This window comes from Dendrobates tinctorius, unplaced genomic scaffold (assembly GCF_039654945.1).
Source record: "Dendrobates tinctorius isolate UK_male_01 unplaced genomic scaffold, ASM3965494v1 ptg000018l, whole genome shotgun sequence".
Taxonomy (NCBI): domain Eukaryota; kingdom Metazoa; phylum Chordata; class Amphibia; order Anura; family Dendrobatidae; genus Dendrobates; species Dendrobates tinctorius.
This window is the reverse complement of record NW_027361686.1, coordinates 9,144,304-9,164,578: the sequence shown is the minus strand read 5'-3', so window position 1 is coordinate 9,164,578 and position 20,275 is coordinate 9,144,304. Positions and strand designations below refer to the sequence as shown.

The 20,275-nt window shown below is 42.7% G+C and overlaps 1 protein-coding gene across 1 annotated transcript in view; it reads right to left on the bottom strand.

Annotated features, from left to right (window-relative positions):
- USP2 (ubiquitin specific peptidase 2) overlaps positions 1-18,895 on the bottom strand; it is a 121,987-nt gene extending 103,092 nt beyond the window's left edge. Inside the window, exon 1 of the mRNA XM_073566436.1 lies at positions 18,408-18,895. The gene's annotated coding sequence lies outside the window, so the exon portion shown is untranslated. The remainder of the gene's footprint in view (positions 1-18,407) is intronic.
- Positions 18,896-20,275: the final 1,380 nt, after the last annotated feature.

Below are 20,275 nucleotides of genomic sequence, written 5' to 3'. Positions count from 1 at the left end.
TGGGTGGCCACCCTCTTAGGCTGGTTTCACACTTGCGTTTTTTTTTGCGGGATTTTAGCGCTAAAAAACGCATGCGATTTTTTTTCCTATACTTTGCATGGGATGCGCTTATGTGCGCTTACACATGCGTTTGTATGCGTTTTTCCGCGCATGCGTTTTTTTGCGGTATGCGCTCGGGCGCACAAAATGCATCCTGTTGCATTTTTTGAGCGTCCGACTTGCCTCAAAAAAACGCATGCGCATGCAATGCGTTTTTTTACAGCAAGACACCCATTATAAGTCTATGGGTGCGCATATGTGCGCATTGGCATGCTTATGTATGCGTTTTTTTGCGCATGAGTTTTTTTTTTTACCATTAGTTGGACAATGGAATTTAGGGGTTTAGGTTAGAGTTAGGGTTAGTTAAGGGGGTTTAGGGCTAGGGTTAGGGTTAGCTAGGGTTTAGGGTTAGGGTCAGGGTTAGGGTTAGGGTCAGGGTTAGGGTTAGGGTTAGGGTCAGGGTTAGGGTTAGGGTTAGGGTCAGGGTCAGGGTTAGGGTTAGGGTTAGGGTCAGGGTCAGGGTTAGGGTTAGGGTTAGGGTTAGGGTTAGGGTCAGGGTTAGGGTTAGGGTTAGTAAAGTCATGGTTTGGGTTAGTGTGAGGGGCCACCTAATGTTGTAAAAAAACGCAAACGCGGTAAAAACGCACTAAAAACGCATACAAACGCATAAAAACGCTGCGTTTTTTTCATGCATGCTCATAAAAATGCTTGAAAAAAACGCAGCATTTGTATGCATTTGTATGCGTTTTTTCTATGCGTTTTTTTGCGCTAAAAACGCGCTGGAAAAAAAAGCAAGTGTGAAATTAGCCTTAGATCCACGTTACCGGGACAGCCTTCAAAGCCTTATTACACCGTTGAACCAGGCGCGTAAAATGCAGGAGTACCAAGACGCACTGGTTAATTCACTCATGTACTCTTTTCCACCGCATAGCAGTGATGCGCATAGACTAGCAGGCACCTCAGTGCGTCCTGGAACCAGCGGAATCCATTCAGAAACCGGTAGCAGAAGCAGTACATCTGCTACTGACAGGTTCAGTATACCCAACCTGTTCCAACGGTTTCTGAACCCGCAAACAGTTCGGGCACCATCAGCACAGACAGTGCAACGTACTAGGAGGCAACGTTACCGTGACATGGTGGCACAATACCTCTCCACCCCTGTCAGTGTCCTTCAGCATGGATCTGCCCCCTTCAAGTTTTGGGTACATGGCCCAAGCTTAGCCAGTATGCCTTGGAGGTCCTGGCTTGTCCTGGTGCCAGTGTGATTTCTAAACGCGTCTTTATTGCAGCTGGCAATGTACTAACAGACCAACGTACTAGACTATCCGCTGCAAATGTGGACCGGCTTACATTCGTAAAAATGAACCAGGCCTGAATTTCTGGTGACTTTTGCTGCCCTGGGCCAGAGTAGACAGGTTACATGCATGGTTGGTAGCAGTATGCATGCTCTGTCATGTGCCTATGTTGCACACAGCGTCATCTGTTATGCCAGTGCTCTGGCCTCTACTACCAACATCTAGCTCCTGGTTCTGTGACTGACTCTTTCACCTCATACTGTTTTCCATGGGCTCTAGTACCGCCAGCTAGTGCCCATTTCTGTGACTGCCACTTTCACAGCATGAATTCACAGTTTCAAGAAATTATATACAACAAAAGACTAATTCAAATGGGGCTCACAGTGTCTCTTGTAACTCTATTAAAAGTTCAAATTTTATTGCAAAAATACCAAACACTTAATAACCAAAGACTAAAATTATCATTGCATCATACCAAACAGAGATGAACACCACTGGGAGGTGCCTTCCCCTGCACTGGCTTATCTCTCCCTACCTATCAGCGGAGGTTGGAGCCCTAGGACGTGCGCAATTGGCCCCCCCCTCAACGACGACTCACCCTGCTACCCCTATAGGGCCCTATAGTGGTAGGTATGTGATAAAGAAATGAAATAGGTAGGTGAGAAAGAAAGAGGTGTAATTTCTAATTCTTGGCTTGAATTGTAGATGGTCAAAGTTTTTCTTCTTCGAATGATCTATAATATATCTAAATAGCCCTTTTCTTCAAGGAATTAAATGATAATACCTGAATAGCCCTTTTCTTCAAGGAAATATATAATAAACTTTTGATCGCTAAACTGATCTAATCTCCTCCTGTAGAACTGGTATGTAAAATATTCCTTCAATTCATTTATACCCACAATTATTTGAGCCAAGATATACAGACAAAAAGGCATGTCACAAACCAACAAGTCCTTAAGTGATTATGGGCCTGAAATTCAAAAGAAACCCCAGTGCATAGGTTACAAAAATCACTGCAAACCAAACCGTATATATACAAATTGTTACACTCAATCCTACAACTTGTAGCACAAACAGACATCTTTACAGTATATGGATTGCAATGACCAATATATAGATCAATGACACTTTCTGATTGATAAAAATGGTACCCATTCAGATAGCTTATATAACAAATGGCAAAAATACCCCAAGGTTAAATGATTGAGACCAGCCCAAATCTGGGCGATAGTACTCCAATTAGAAAACCAGCTCAATGCGTTTCCCCTCTTTTTGAGGTTCATCAGGAGCAAGATGAAGCGGAGTACTTAGCTTATGTGATGTATAAGATGCCTTATCAATAATCAGGTACAGTCCCCCATTGGTATGATGCAGGGGGGACTGCAGGGGAGGCAGGCCAGGGCAGCGTTACACTCCATTTCATGTAAGTTTAACTTTTTCATGGCACTTTATATTTGCTAGCACTTTTCCCTAGTGAGGGTGTTTCTGCACAAAGCCTATGGGCTTTTGGCACTGTAGTGTTTATATATGTTTAAATTCCTTCTTATTGTGACTTTAGGGAGTATTGGATTATTGTTCCAGCCCCTTAATAATAATAATAATAATCTTTATTTTTATATAGCGCTAACATATTCCGCAGCGCTTTACAGTTTGCACACATTTTCATCACTGTCCCCGATGAGGCTCACAATCTAAATTCCCTATCAGTATGTCTTTAGAGGTAGTAAGCCAGATATATTTCATTATGAGGAAGGATTTGCTACATTTTACATTATTCACTCAGGTCAAGTGTAGTCAGTCACTGCATTGTATTTTATAATGTAGCTCTGAATATTGCACTTTTTTGCAAATTGTAACTCATTTAAAAGTGCCATTTTTTGATTATGCTGACAATATCTGCCCTGTGCCACATCAGTTCATATGCTCTGTTTTTTAGTTATTGCTTAATAAAATATGTGATTTTAGCTATAAAAACTCAATTATTTCCTTTTCTCAATTGAATTGTGAACTTCTGTGTTATCCACTTTCACAGCATGCCGAGTTTCTGGGCTCTAGTACCGCCAGCAAGTGCCCATTTCCGTGACTGCTGATTTCACAGCATGCCGTGTTTCTGGGCTCTAGTACCGCCAGCTTGTGCCCATTTCTGTGACTGCCACTTTCACAGCATGCCGTGTTTCTGGGCTCTAGTACCGCCAGCAAGTGCCCATTCCGTGACTGTTGATTTCACAGCATGCCGTTTTTCTGGGCTCTAGTACCGCCAGCTAGTGCCCATTTCTGTGACTGCCACTTTCACAGCATGCCGTGTTTCTTGGCTCTAGTACTGCCACCTAGTGCCCATTTCCGTGACTGCCACTTTCACAGCATGCTGTGTTTCTGGGCAACAGTACCGCCAGCTGTACCTCGTTAGATCAAAGTCGAAAAAAAGGATGACAGATGCCAAACACTTATAGGCAGAAGCACAAGAGGCGGGATCCAGCCACGCCGGCTGTTTTCTGACAGTGACGTGCAGACACAGGTGCCTCCCCGAGGGGTAAACTGAGTTCCAGCATCGCCAGCTGGTTCTTGGGAGTGCCCAAGGGCACGGGTACCTCCTGCTTCAAACCATGTTTCGACAACTCTCGCCATTACATGGTTGTGTCTGCAGCACTGTTCCACGCCCCCGTCGTACATCATTCCAGCTCAGTTTGCTGTTATCCGTAGTGTCGGCAGTGTAGGAGCCCCCTACGTGGACTCCGGGACCTGGCGCTCAAGGCTGGTCTCGACAGTGCCAGTAGGCGCTGCTCCTCCCCTGCTGCGACTGCGGAGTAAAGAAGACTGTGTCCGGGTTGCGGGGGCAAATGTGGCTCTTGCACCTTCTGCCGAGAAGACATTACTTCGGTAGAAGACCCAAGACAGGAAGACAGATGCAGAAGACCGAAGATCGGAAGACTGATGCAGAAGACCCAAGACAAGAAGACAGATGGGGATGTCCCCGGACTCCTGTCTTTTTGCTCTTGAACGTGCGTCTTTGTGGGGTTTTTTTGGGCTTCTCGGCAGTGCTTTTTGCTTATGTCACTACTACATTGTGGTATCCGGGCTACAGTAATGTCAGCTGTTGCCCAGTACAGCCACTGGCACTTTTACCTTCTGCTGCTTATCTGGGTTCCAGTAACGTCAGCTGGTTCTCAGTAGAGTCAATGGCTTAGGTCCCTCCTTTGTGGTATCCGAGTTCCATTAATGTCTGCTGGTCCTTGGTAGTGCATTCTGGCACACGTACCTCCTGCTTAGTTAACGGGCTCCGGTAACGTCAGCTGGTTCCCATTAGTTCCATTGGCTCTTATGCTGATTTCTCCTGCCTATACGGGTTCCAGACTCACCAGCTGGTTCTCTCAAGTTCCTGTGCCTACTGTTACTTCTGCGTATTTCCTCTGGGTTTGGGACATTCTGCAACCATCCAACAGTAGAATAACCATAGACGGAGGTTTAGGAAGCAGTAGGAGCAGATGTACATGAACCAAAAGCAGAATATCAATATGCAGAATTACTGAATAACAGTAATATAATCAGCAGAAGAAGACTAAGCATGGTTTAAAGGAAGTGTTTCCGTTCCTCCACGTCGTGCTCCTGGAAATCCCCTGCAAAGCAAGGTGAGCTGAACGCGGACACATGTGAGTCAAAGGGCATATTGACACCACCACCAGCAGTTTTAATTTAATAATGTAAAATCACTAACCCTAACCCTAACTATCCCTAACCCCTAACCCTTAACCCTTACCACTAACCCTAACCCTAACTAACCCTAACCACTAACCCTTACCCTAACCCTACTAACCCTAAACCCTAACCATAACCCTACTAATCCTAACCCCTAACCCTAACCCTACTAACCCTAACCCTACTAACCATAACCCCTTACCCCTAACCCTACTAACCATAAGCATAACCCTAACTAACCCTTACCCTAACCCTACTAACCCTAACCATAACCCTAACTAACCCTAACCCTACTAACCCTTACCCTAACCCTTACCCTACTAACCATAAACCATAACCCTACCCCAACTAATCCTAACCCAAAGAAAAAACACCGCTGTTAAGAAGATGGCGACCAGTTTTCCTGCTATAGCTTTCGCTCTGTGCATTTTTCTAGCGATTTTTTTGCTAACTCCTTCCCCATTATCCTGAGGTGTTTCCCCTCCATTTTATCTATTATATAGCACTGTAGTGGTCATTTTGTAATTCTGATTTTTTTCTACCATTGACTTGCATTAATATCGGAAATCGGAAATTCCGTTATTCGATATTTTCCAATATCGGAAATCAGAATTCCGATACGATATTGGGCAATATCGCTCATCCCTAGTTATGGGTACTTGTTCTATCAGTGAAAAACACAGAGCATTTACGTGACTCGCTGATTATGCCTGAATTAGGCCTTAGGCTTTGTGGAGATGATGATACTTGGAGCGGATGGCCTCCAAAATCTTCCTCAAATAATGCTTAAAAATGCTTAGAAAATGGTTACTATTAATTTTCATAGATAATGCTGTTCATATGAGGACATATTTTTCAGAAGTGGTTTTGAAAACCTTCTGGTCTTAACTTTTTTTTTTTTTTTAAGTGATCCTGCAGTACACTTCTCCAAACAAGCAGAGTCAAATCATATGCTGCAAGAATACTTTTGGAAAAACTCTTCAAAAACACCTAAAAAAAGGAGAGTTTCTTATAGATGCATCTTTTCTGTGGTGGTTGGGGGCATATTTTTTAAGCCGGGGGGGAGGGGCAAAAACAATGGTCCCTCTCAAGGCTATTAATATCTGCCCTCACTCACTGACTTTCACTCTCTGGTGGAGAAATTACCACGGGAGCCCACGCAAATTTTTTCAACAAATTTACCCGTTAATTTAACACCTACATGTCCAACATTTTACACACATACCCTAATCTAATTATTGATCAAAGACATATAAAAAACTAAATGAAATGAAATGGTTTACTGTATGTATACCATGTGTCATTTCATGTCGGGTTTTGTATTGATTTTACAGAAGCCGACTATTGATTTAGCGTCTATAAGACTATGTAGAACTCTATGAAATACAAATATATATATATGTGTGTCTCAATGACATGTATATATTGTGGTGCAGTGACCCCTGTGACAGCTAGGGGGCGCTGTGTTGGCATCCCAGGACATGCATACAGGCAGTTCCATTATTGTGATGGAGAAATGATGAGCAGCAGGATTAAATGACCGATATGTATCACAGGGTGGGTGGCCCTGTGATGGAAGCTGGAACTTGTATTGATCAGCAGAGATACTGCTGATGGTTTCTGTTTTACACTAGGGAAGCTTCCAGGTGACTTGGTGAGATGGTTGGGACCAGTCACCTACAAACCCACCCAGGGGCGTGTGCCTGAATGCCCAAAGTAAAGCCTATGTGTGTGTGGTTGTGTGGAATAGGACCTTTAGTGAGGTCATGACCATGTGATCTATGCCTCACCTGTGGGTGTGGTTATGGACCATATAAAGTGACCAGGGTGGGTCACATGAGGAGAGTGTACCTGAATGGTGCAGACTGCAAGGTCCTCTAAGGTCTGTGTTGGGAGATCCTGGAAGAAGGATCAGATCTCTGGAGCACGTGGCGAAGCTTTGGACCTGGTGAGGCCGATGTGTTGGGAGACCCTGGGAATAGGGTCGGATCCCTGAATAAGGAGCTCCTAAGAGGTAACCCCGGACAGGGGGAAATAACTGTGCTGAGGCTATACTGTAGAGCCTGTTGCTGGACATGGCACAGCCTGTGTGACCATAGGGCTAAGAGAGCGGAGCTCTATTATGAACATTCATCTGTCTGATATAAGACTGTTACTTGTTTTCATGCTTCCCTGGTTTATGCCGTATTAAAATAAACCGTATGGACTATTTATGTGAAAAACCCTTGTCGGACCTTGTTGATCTGCTGCCAAGTGAGTGTCCCCCAACACGAACAATAGGCGCTACCTTACATATATATATATATATATATATTTACACAGTTATTTCCCCCCTGTACATACATGTATTCTATGTATCTATTCTTTTGTTTGTGTTTTAACCTGTCATTGGGCTCCATTATATGTCCATTTTGCAAGCCGGTGAGAAAATCTCGTCATACGGATGCCATATGGATGTCACACAGATGCTTGGATGCGAGAAAATCGCATCCTCGTATGACAATCGAATGCCATATGCATCACTTTTCATGAAACATTTGTGCGATTCTGGTCCGTGAAAAACGGACCAATTTTTTTTTATATGTTGTGTGTGACTCCAGCCTAAAAGAAAAAAACACGTGAAATACATCACTCTGTTTGTAATGACTCTATATAATACGAGTTTCACTTTTTTGTATTGAAGAACTGAAATAAATTAATTTTTTGATGATATTCTAATTTAGTGAGAAGAACTTTTATATAATAACGTGGTGCCTAGGGTGCCAAGGAAAAATGAACTTTGCAAATTGGTAAGTCTTACCCCTCAAATTTGTTCCTTTTGGCATAAGGATTCACCATGTAAAATATGTTGACATTAATTTTAGATTTAGTACTTGTTCAAGTACCGTATTTTTCGGACCATAAGACGCACTTTTTTCCCCAAAAATTTTTGGGGAAAGTGGGGGGTGCGTCTTATGGTCGCAATATAATGACCTCCGGGGCTCTGCGGTGCGGTGGTGGCAGCGGGTGTGGCTCTGCGGTGCGGTGGTGGCAGCGGGCGGGGCTCTGCGGGGCGGTGGTGGCGGCGGGCTGTGCTCCGGTGCAGGGGCGTTTCCTCCAAGCCCGGAGGCCCCGCGCACATCCCCTGCTGGCCGCCGCCATGTTGCGGTGGCCTCCGGGAACATGGACGCCGGGAAGATGGCCGCCGGTCTGGGGACAGCGCATACGCGGGTTCAGATCTCGTCCCGAAATCGCGGGGGACGAGATCTGAACCCGGGCATGCGCCGTCCCCGGACCGGCGGCCATCTTCCCGGCGTCCATGCTCCCGGAGGCCACCGCAACATGGCGGCGGCCAGCAGGGGATGTGCGGGGGTCTCCGGGCTTGGAGGAAATGCCGGCGGAGCCGCCGCCCCTGCACCGGAGCACAGTCCGCCGCCACCACCGCCCTGCAGAGGCCCACCTGCCCCAGCACAACTGCCCCAGCCTCAGGACAGCTGCCCCAGCCTCAGGACAGCTGCCCCAGCCCCACACAGCTGCCCCAGCCTCAGGACAGCTGCCCCAGCCTCAGGACAGCTGCCCCAGCCCCACACAGCTGCCCCAGCCTCAGGACAGCTGCCCCAGCACTGCTGCCCCAGCCTCAGGACAGCTGCCCCAGCCCCACACAGCTGCCCCAGCCCCACACAGCTGCCCCAGCCTCAGGACAGCTGCCCCAGCACAGCTGCCCCAGCCTCAGGACAGCTGCCCCAGCCTCAGGACAGCTGCCCCAGCCCCACACAGCTGCCCCAGCCTCAGGACAACTGCCCCAGCACAGTTGCCCCAGCCTCAGGACAGCTGCCCCTGCCCCAGCACAGCTGCCCTAGCCTCAGGACAGCTGCCCCAGCACAGCTGCCCCTGCCCCAGCACAGCTGCCCCAGCCTCAGGACAGCTGCCCCAGCACAGCTGCCCCTGCCCCAGCGCAGCTGCCCCAGCACAACCAACCTGCCCCAGCACAGAGCCGCCACCGCACGAGCCTGGACCACTGAATGACCCATGTGACGACTACTCCACGTTTGCCGGATCCCTTCCCAGGTAAGCTGAATTCGGACTGTAAGACGGACCCCCATTTGACACATTATTATTTTTTTCCCTATTTTCCTTCTGAAAATTGGGGTGCGTCTTATAGTCCGAAAAATACGGTATAATATATATATATATATATATATATATATACATACACACACACACATTTGGTATCACCGCGTTCCAAAACGCCCGATCTATCAAAATATAAAATCAATTAATCTGATCGATAAACGGCATAACATACCATACATAACGCGGGATATGCATGACAATAAATACTAAACAAACCTTTAAAACTGCAATATGATGTGCCATTGAGCAACTAGTAAATGATAACTAATCTTAAAAAAAGAAAATGATAAAATATCTATGACCAAAAAGGAACAAAATTAGGAGGTAAGACCTTCAAAAACTTGCTACTTAATTTTTACTATGCATTTCCTTGGTACCCTAGTGGTGCCGCGTCCTGCTGACTGATAGGACACATGTACATTGGGTGTTAAGTATCATATAAAGAATGTGAATAATGTCTGTAAAGCGCTGTGGAATTAATGGCGCTATATAAATGAGTAAAATAAATAAAATAAATATAAAGCTTTACAGACACTGAAAATAGGAAACAGTGAATTCAAGTAAATTAGAATAATCTTTTACTGAAATTTACAGTAAAAGTGAAGCTCATACAGTAAGAATACAATAGTGGGCTAAAAGGTAGTAAGTGTCACCAAAAAGAGAACAAAAAGACATGTGCGACGAGTAAGAGAAAAAACATCTGACAAAAGTCTGTTAGAATGAGCAGAACACTGCAAAGTGAAGATGATCGGTAAACAATGAGAAAGTCTTGGTGTGACCGATACAGAAATGATAGCGGAAGGCAAACCCTTGGCATGGCCAGAAAGCTGGATTCCTAAGGATACGTGCACACAATGTCTTTTTCAGGTGGATTCCCCCCGAAAAGCACTTACAAATGCTAAAAAGGTCAAACATATACACAGCAATGTCAACACAACCTGCTGTCAAAATGTTTCATCTAATTATTATTTTTCATTTATATTGCACCATTGAATCCCTGAGGCTGTACAGAAGGGGTTACATACAAAATACGGATATCAATTATATTTTAGCTTCTTTTCACTGTTTCAAGCCTCAAAAGCTGTGAAGCGGCTAAAGGAAGTGACCTGACCATTCTTCAGATGCTAATATTTGGAAGCTGATCACAAGTTTATATATAAAAGTTAACAAAAAGTAGCCAGTAGGAAGGCTGACCCAAAAAGAAAGAACACCAGCTTCTATAAGAGACTGTCCACATACCCTTATAGCAGGGGTCCCCAACTTGTAGCTCAGGAGCCACATGTCGCTCGCAGTCCCATGAACTGTGGCTCGCGACTGTCTGCCAGCTTGGTGCATTAGCTCCAGTCTAGCAAACAGGTATGAAGAGAACATCTCAAAATGGTGAATTTTGTGAGTAGTCCTGCACCGAAGAGCAGATCTGGATGCAAATTTACTGGTCTTAGGGTTTAGAGATGTTTTCGTTATGGTACGCTGGAGGATGGTCCTACCTGTTAGAGGAGGTGCTCAAAGCTGGATGTGACAGTGTGTTGGGAGAATACTGAATGGGGGTATTATGGGAACCCCCGGATCTCAGTGTACTGCTTTGGAGTGATTTCTGTGGAAAAGCTTCGGTTATCATTATACCCATAATGGGGGATCTGGTTGATACACTTTGAGGGGGACAGGAGCAGGATGTGGCTCGTGACCCTCTCTCAGTGCTGAATGTATCTCTCAAGGTCAAAAAGGTTGGGGACCACTGCCTTATAATATAAGAGGGGTTTCCTTCCAAAAATATCCCCTTATGATTAGTGGAAAAGTTAAAGGCGTTTTCTGACGTCTGAAAAAATTGCACCAAAAAGAATAACTACCATAAATAATAAAAGATCCCCTGCCATTCCAGATCCATTACTTTGGTGCTTTCCACTGATCTTTTTATACTTTTGCTACAATGATGACATCCCTGACTACCCATGTGACCACTGCAGTCAGTCACTGTCCATACCTGTCAGCTGTGTCCACTTTGGTCATAACACCTATCCAGTGCAACTGCACAGGGATCAGAAGTTGCTGCTTCGCCTGTGTTCACATTGTTGTCATTTTGTTTGGTTTGTGCAGTATTATACTGTAGAACGCAGCTTCGTAGTGATCTATAATTTTACTTTTTTTTTCAGTTGATAGTGAGCCTCCTGGATGGCACTTTATTGACATGAAAGATAACCTGTCAGTTGATTCATGGTGCCCTGAACCACAGACAACATGGATTGGAGCCTGGTTGGCCAGTTATGTCTTTCTCTAAAACGCTGTGGCCAGAGTTGCTGGCTGCATCGGACTAGTCCGGCCTTTCCTTCTAGTCCCATCTGGCTTTTCAGATATTTTCTCTGAGCGTTACAGAGACCGCTCGGTCAGGATCTGATTAGTGCTGGCCAAACTTCAGCCACCATGATTCTATTGACAAGTTCCCTTTAAATAAAAAATATATGTGGCAAAAAAAATTAATGTAAAAAAAAATATTTTAAGTATTTAAAAAATAGTTGTAGTAAATTTTTGTAGAACCATGTAAAAAAAAAGGTACTGAACTGTAATTTTTACTGTTTGAGGCACAAGGGCCTACTACTGAGAACTTAATTTGTATCTGCTCACCATGTTACATGATGTGACATCATGACTCTACTCTTACATACAACAGCTCTGTCCTCACAGTCACTTGTCTAGAGATTAACACCCCACCTCCTAAATCAGTTATTGCAACTACCAGAGATTCTAAACTAGAATATTTTTAGATGCTTTTATTTTTTTTTATTTTGTAAAGTGCTAGTTGGGGAATGGAAAGCATTCAAGGCAACAACAATGTTTTCCGAGGCCATCTCGGGAGATTGAGCTATAAACTAACCTTGCCCGTTAGGTTGTTATTTGTGGGCTCTGGAGCATATTTTTTAGCTTTGATTTGCAGTACAATGTGAGAGATATTTTAGGATATTACAGAATTTACAAAAGCTCCCCGTCACTAGCAGAACAGATGGATGGGTTGTGAGTAGTGATGAGTGAACGTGCTTAGATAAGGTGTTATCCCCGAGCATGCTTGGATGCTAATAGTGTCTTTGGCATGCTCGATACTATGTTCCAGTCCCCATAGCTGCACGTCTTGTGGCTGTTTGACAGCTGTAACACATGCATGGATAGGCTGCTTGTTAGGCAATCCACGCATGCAGCCACAAGACGTGCGGCTGTGGGGACTAGAACATAGTATTCAAGCACGCCGAAGATTCTCTATTAGCACCCGAGCATGTTGGCATAACACCTTATCCGAGCACGTTCACTCATCACTAATTGTAATCAGAGCAGCAAAAAAAGGTGCAGACTGTAAATCCATCATGGTAAAAGTGCAAATGTGAGTGGTGATAAAAAAGGTTTGCCACAACAACACAGCCGCACATGGTAGCCAACAAAGAAAGTCTAATGATTTCTGCACCAACTTTATACTCAAACATCATTAAAAGGCGACACATATCGTAAACTTCTATCCCATTGTCAGGGATAACGTTTTACTCCTAAAAAGCAAGTTATCCTCTATGATAGGAGATAACTTGCTGATCATTGGTTGTCCAGTCCCAGTGATGTGAAATCAGGGCCCTGCAGCCTCATCATGAATGGAGCAGAGGTGCACATGTGCCATCTCCACTCCCATTTTTGTCAAAGGGACTGCTGATTGCAGCACTTGCCTGGTCCTATGGTCAATGAATGGAGAGGAGACCACACATGAGCCCATATGCTGCATTTATGACGAGGCTGCGAAACCACATTCTCGGGGCTCTAAAGCCCTGATTTTGGCATTGTCGTGGGTCCTAGCTGTCAGACACCCAGTGTTCAGTTATTCATCCCATATCCATTTTTTGGGAATAATACTTTCATAAAGCCTAAGACTCTAGCATCTGTTCATTTACAGAAGTTTTCAGTCACATTTGGACATAGTAAGATAACATGCCATGCTATACTGTCTATTAAGACTTCAGTAGGACCAGCTAACCATCAAATGTGTAAAAGGGCCTTACAACTCTGATGTCAGGGAAGGCAAGGATTTAGCATTATTCATTTAAATTATCCTTTTGTTCTTGAAAATAAACCATTACACTGTTCTGCTGCCACATTGGTCCACAGACGAAAAGAGTTGAACTTAACAAATTATTTGGTGCTGAAAACGAATATGACTCTTAAATTTGCTGATTGTATCTAATTTTCAAGATCCAGAGGAGATTGTAATTACTCATGACTTATCTCATGCAGGTTTATAGAGAAATTGGGTCTTTAATATTTCATCATCATTATTGCATTGTTAGTAGCTCGTCTATTATTATTGAGCTTTCTGTATTCTATCATCTTAGGGTGACCAATAAAAAAAGCGCAAACTCATCTCCAATGACGTAATCCTAGTTACAGTTACATTTATACTTTTATAAATACTCTCTGTGTAAGGTATACATTTTTAGGACTTCTTAGCTTAATTTTTTAGCATATTGACATGTGTCTAGATCTTTTTTTCAGATATGCCTCACTCTTGCGTTAACAAAGTGGATAGTTTATACGACATATGCATCACTATGACATAGGCATCACTTTTGCGTCACAAAGGTGAAACTTGACTACCGTGATAAGGAAAGATCACCTGTAGTTTGGCTGCAGAATAAGAGACCAGGACAAGAGTTGGGCTCCACACATATTCTGAAATAGCTGTGCATCACATCTTGCCCAGTGGTTTCATGTGAATAAGTAATCTATGCCTTTTACAGTCCCAACGATCTGGAGAGAGACAACCAATCACACTACCAATCGTCCAAAACACACCTAAAAGCCATCTTGCTGCATAATGGCAGTGCACTACCTTCAATTCCAATGGTATAAGTCGACATGAAAGAAACCTCTGATATGAAACAGCTGTTGAGGTTCCTGAACTATGACCAACATTTGTGGCCCCTCTGTGGTGACTTAAATGTGGTTAGCCTCTTACTTGGTCTCCAAAGTGGATACACAAAGTACTGCTGTTTTCTTTGTGAGTGGGCTAATCGTGCAAGAGAATACCACTACAATAAAAGAGACTGGCCTCTCCAACATTCACTTCAGACAGGGAGTAAAAATGTCCTGCATCCAGCACTTGTTGATCCACATAAGATTTTGTTACCAACGCTTCATATCAAGTTGGGCCTATTAAAGAACTTTGTAAAGGCAATGGCTAAAAATGAAAAGCATTCAAGTATCTCATTTCTACATTTCCATCGTTGAGTGAAGCAAAGATAAAGGAAAGAGTCTATATTTGACATCAGATTCGTAATCATCACCAAGATGAGGAGCTTCCATTTGTTGCAGGGCCAGGTAAAGGCTGTATAGAAAGCATTCACATTAGTGGTAACTAATTTTTTGGGAAACTCAAGAGCAGATAACTACGAGAAGTTGTTGGAAAATTTCTTCAAAACATATAAGAATCTTGGCTGTAACGTGCTTAAAGATTAATTTCTTACACTCGCATCTAGCCCTTTTTCCACCAAACTGCAGAGCAGCGAGCGACGGTGAGGGCTTTCACCAAGATATTGTGGCTAAGGATAAAAGATATCAAGGAAAAATGGAATCCATCAATGTTTGCAGATTACTGTTGGACAATTGTAAGAGGTGATTCCATACAGGAGTACAAGAAACAAGCAAAAAAGAGTTGTCACTGAATGAGGAACAAATTTTGCAGTGCAATTTATATTTTCTGTAGTGCTTAGACATGTTTTAATTTGAATTATTACTAAGTTTACGCTAAATTAATATCACAAAATTGGCATAACAAAATATTCTACAAGTTTTCTTAGAATATGAGAATATGTAGAACAGTGCAGTGTTGTCTGACATCGGCTTATGACCCACGTAGATGAACCAATATTTATGGAAAGCTGGTTCCAACTATCAGTGCATCTGAACAGGCCAACAATCACTCAACCAATGAGAAAATCACTCATTTTTGTGGGGTCCTCTGATTTTTAAGCCAGCTTAAAGCCACCTTTAAAATCAGCACGTCAGCTCGGTGGGGCCAAGTGTGCATGTGATGGGAATGTTTGCAGAGATAGCTTTTTGGCAAAATGAGCCAGATGATGAACAATCCACATTCAACTTGTGGATCATTGTCGAGCAGTTCATAGTTACCTAACCTACATATATTGAACATACTTTGCCATTTTCATTTTTGTAATTACAGCACACATATTAGATGATCTCCTGAACAGTGGTGTAATGTGAAACTCAAGTGCTAACTCTCCAGTAGGGCTCCCAACTATCACAGGTCTTTAATAATATTAGAAATCCAATATGGGCCCACCCAGGCTCTCGGGTCCAGGTGCGACTACAAACCCTGCACCTACTATAGTACAACTCTGCTGATGAACATTATTATTATCATTATTTATCTCAGCAGAAGACAGTAACATCCTTTATATATGTATTTTTTATGCTGAAAAAAAAGAGAGAGGAATGCACCTCCAAAAATCATACAATGATCTAATGCCACTAGGCAAAAATATACATAACTGAACATGAGGTTCTTAGTTTAACATTCTGGTCAGACTGTATGAAGCCCACTGCCACGTCACGGCAAACCTCGTAGTGGGTCCCTATCGCCCTAACGGAGCGGAGCCGCGCAACGACCACTGCCACAGCGGCAATGCATCAGCAGGGTAGACGGCCAGGTTTCTTCAGACTGCGCCGCCCCACCAGCACAAAACCACAGCAACAATGGCTGCCACACAGCATCAGCACCAAATAAAAGGAGTCCACATCACCCCCACGGAGCGAGCCTGCATGTTGGCAACTGCCACAGTGGCAATGCAGCGGAAGACCAAACGGCCTGGTGTCTTACAGCACCCATGCTGCAAGACAAGAGTCTCCATGACTCCAGACCACACCACCCCACCCCACCAACACAGAACCACAATAACAATGGCCGCCACACAGCACCAACACCAAATGTGAGGAGCAAAGAAACTCACTTCCATCGAGCTCTTCAGTGAGAGCAGAAATGTGTGATTGATATAGCTATTCAGTTAACTCTTAGCAACTTATTTCTCACTGGCATCTTCACCTTCACAGCTAAAGGGTTATAATAACCAATGCAGACAGCTATGGCTCATCTGTCTAATCCAGAGTTATCTCAGTTAATCTTTTCACTTTTCAAAAGTGGCTTCTTTCTTTTCTAGTTGTATATTTTTTATGTTATCATGTATCATCATGTACAGTCATATGTAAAAGTTTGGGCACCCCTATTAATGTTAACCTTTTTTCTTTATAACAATTTTGGTTTTTGCAACAGGTATTTCAGTTTCATATATCTAATAACTGATGGACTCAGTTATATTTCTGGATTCAAATGAGGTTTATTGTACTAACAGAAAATGTGCAATCTGCATTTAAACAAAATTTCACCGGTGCAAAAGTATGGGCACCCTTATCATTTTCTTGATTTGAACACTCCTAACTACTTTTTACTGACTTCCTGAAGCACTAAATTGGTTTTGTAACCTCATTGAGCTTTGATCTTCATAGCCAGGTGTATCAAATCATGAGAAAAGGTATTTAAAATGGCCACTTGCAAGTAGTTCTCCTATTTGATTCTCCTATGAAGAGTGGCATCATGGGCTCCTCAAAACAACTCTCAAATGATCTGAAAACAAAGATTATTCAACATAGCTTTTCAGGGGAAGGATACAAAAAGTTGTCTCAGAGATTTAACCTGTCAGTTTCCACTGTGAGGAACATAGTAAGGAAATGGAAGAACACAGGTACAGTTCTTGTTAAGCCCAGAAGTGGCAGGCCAAGAAAAATATCAGAAAGGCAGAGAAGAAGAATGGTGAGAACAGTCAAGGACAATCCACAGACCACCTCCAAAGACCTGCAGCATCATCTTGCTGCAGATGGTGTCACTGTGCATCGGTCAACAATACAGCGCTCTTTGCACAAGGAGAAGCTGTATGGGAGGGTGATGCGAAAGAAGCCATTTCTGCAAGCACGCCACAAACAGAGTCGCCTGAGGTCTGCAAAAGCACATTTGGACAAGCCAGTTACATTTTGGAAGAAGGTCCTGTGGACTAATGAAACAAAGATTGAGTTGTTTGGTCATACAAAAAGGCGTTATGCATGCGCTGTATTGTTGACCGATGCACAGAGACACCATCTGCAGCAAGATGATGCTGCAGGTCTTTGGAGGTGGTCTTTGGATTGTCCTTGACTGTTCTCACCATTCTTCTTCTCTGCCTTTCTGATATTTTTCTTGGCCTGCCACTTCTGGGCTTAACAAGAACTGTACCTGTGTTCTTCCATTTCCTTACTATGTTCCTCACAGTGGAAACTGACAGGTTAAATCTCTGAGACAACTTTTTGTATCCTTCCCCTGAAAAGCTATGTTGAATAATCTTTGTTTTCAGATCATTTGAGAGTTGTTTTGAGGAGCCCATGATGCCACTCTTCATAGGAGAATCAAATAGGAGAACTACTTGCAAGTGGCCACTTTAAATACCTTTTCTCATGATTTGATACACCTGGCTATGAAGTTCAAAGCTCAATAAGGTTACAAAACCAATTTAGTGCTTCAGGAAGTCAGTAAAAAGTAGTTAGGAGTGTTCAAATCAAGAAAATGATAAGGGTGCCCATACTTTTGCACCGGTCAAATTTTGTTTAAATGCAGATTGCACATTTTCTGTTAGTACAATAAACCTCATTTGAATCCAGAAATATAACTGAGTCCATCAGTTATTAGATATATAAAACTGAAATAGCTGTTGCAAAAACCAAAATTGTTATAAAGAAAAAAGGTTAACATTAATAGGGGTGCCCAAACTTTTACATATGACTGTATCCAAATCTGCAACTTCGAAAGTTGCAAAATGGACATAGTGGCTATAAATGACAGCTTCTGGCAAGCTTTCAAGCAGCCCTCGCTGTTCTGAACCTGATGCTTGCATAACCCTACATTGAGAACGACTAAGCTCACAATGCTACAAATAGCATAAAGTGCAGAAACTCATAAATATACTGAGTATTTATTTCATTTTTATTAGTCACAAGAAGTCTGGCCCTGTAAGATTTCTGATCACGGCAGCAAAAACTATCCAAATCTCTCTGAAGCGAAGTCGGTAAAGAAAATTGAGAAAGTTTGTTAATCAAAACTTTACACGTATGAAATTAATAATAAGCCTCTCCTGGTACCCAGTGCTCCTGTGCTGAGAATGCAGAAGGAAAACACTTCATCCACAGTACAAAGACACTCACCCCCTTCCTTCATGCAGTTGTAGGCCTTGTTTCCAGTTCTACAGACAAACTCTTTGTCCTACACATTGACGTCTCCCCCTTTCTTCTTCGCCCTTGTTTTCCTGTCTTTGATCGCGTCTGATAAACTTTTCTTCTTTTATTCTCTGATCTTTTCATAAATAATTCTTCAGACTCCTAATCTTAAGCTTTTCCGTCTCTTGTTAAAGCTGCAACCAATAAGTCTGGCTTTCTCCACTCTCTATCTCTTTCTCTCTGGTACTAGTTCCTACAGCTCATGTAGGTCCTTTATCTTTACCTCTAGACAGAGGTCTTCTTAGAGAGACTGACTCATGGATATAGATGTTCTTCAAGTTTGTCTCTGGATTTTAAAGTCTTCAAACATTCGTCCTGCTTCAGATTAACTCTTTTCCATTGGATTCTTGTAGGATCTTGTAGCCTTATCGTGAGCGTGCTCCTTTCTCTCTGTCTCTATAGTTCTCCACTGCCTGTTTTCCTCCTCATTCCTGTAAGAGGAGCCGCTGTGTCTCACATGGCTGCTGAGTCCCTGTTACCTTGGGAATGACCCTGATTACAAACACTTTTCATGCTGCTCATTGAAGGCGCTGAAAGCACCGAGTGACTTACCAAATTCTACCTAGTGTTTACCAAGCCAAACAAGTACAGACCTGTCCTACAAATAAACAGGGATCCAGTGCACATAAGGGATCCACAGCCCAATAGAGGATTTCTGTATATATCTGTTACATTGGTAACTGATGATGGAACTTGTTTGTTTGCCAGAAAAGTCCAAAAGGACAAGCAATTCCCGATCCCTTTAAACCGTGAGAACAATTCCATAAATTACGACATATTGGAGTACGATGTACATAGCTACAATACTTCTGCTCCATTTCCTTGTTCATATTGATAAATTAGCTCTACATATGATTCTAATGCTGCCAAATCATCATTTGTGACTATCTAGTATTTTTTTAACTGCCCATATACACTAGATTATTGATAGAAACTGGATGCAACAATCATCTAATTTGTATTGATGTCCAATGCAAATCATTAGTCTTAAAATTGTGGTTAAGAAAAAAATAACAGCACTACACTTCTAGTAATGACATTTATCAGTGTTTCTGGGTTGTGATGGTCTGGAATTTGTAGTCACTATGGCCCTACTATAACATTGTAATTATTCATTTTTGAAAATGGCAAAATATCTCCATAATATAGAACTGTACTGTGGCACATTAGTGTTAATGGGTTTCTACCACAATAATAAAACCAAACCAATGTAAAATATCTTGGAAAAACAATTAACTTTTCAAAAACAATTAATTTAAAAAAAAAATGCAGCATTTTTACATTTCACGTTTACCCACACTCTTGCTGATTGCTGTATTTATGTGGTGTCAATGTTACTTAAAAAAAGCAGTTTTCTGCTCTAGTGGAGAAAAACAGATATTTTTTGTACTTGAGTTAAGACCGGGTGACACACATTAGATATAACTAGAGTTGCGTGAATTGATTCAATGCCAATCAAATTTGATTCAAATTTTTTGAAATCCTCAATTTCCCCCCCAAAATGCCCTTTTTACACTGCAGATGATTGCATCAGTCACAGAAGACCAACATGACACAACTGCGCACGCTTTCCCTTAATGCCTTGTAGCTATGACATCACATAGTTTGGTGTAGACAATTAGGAGGGACTACCATAGATTGTTTAAAAGCCCAAACAGAGAATGCAGCAGCCATTTTAATATGATTTTAGAATAGTGAGAATATATCAGGGCTCACGTCTCAGCATTAGAAATAGGAACAAAAAGTCCTAAAGCAATGGATTCCTGACAGCAGTGTGTTATATAATTGGAGCAGTA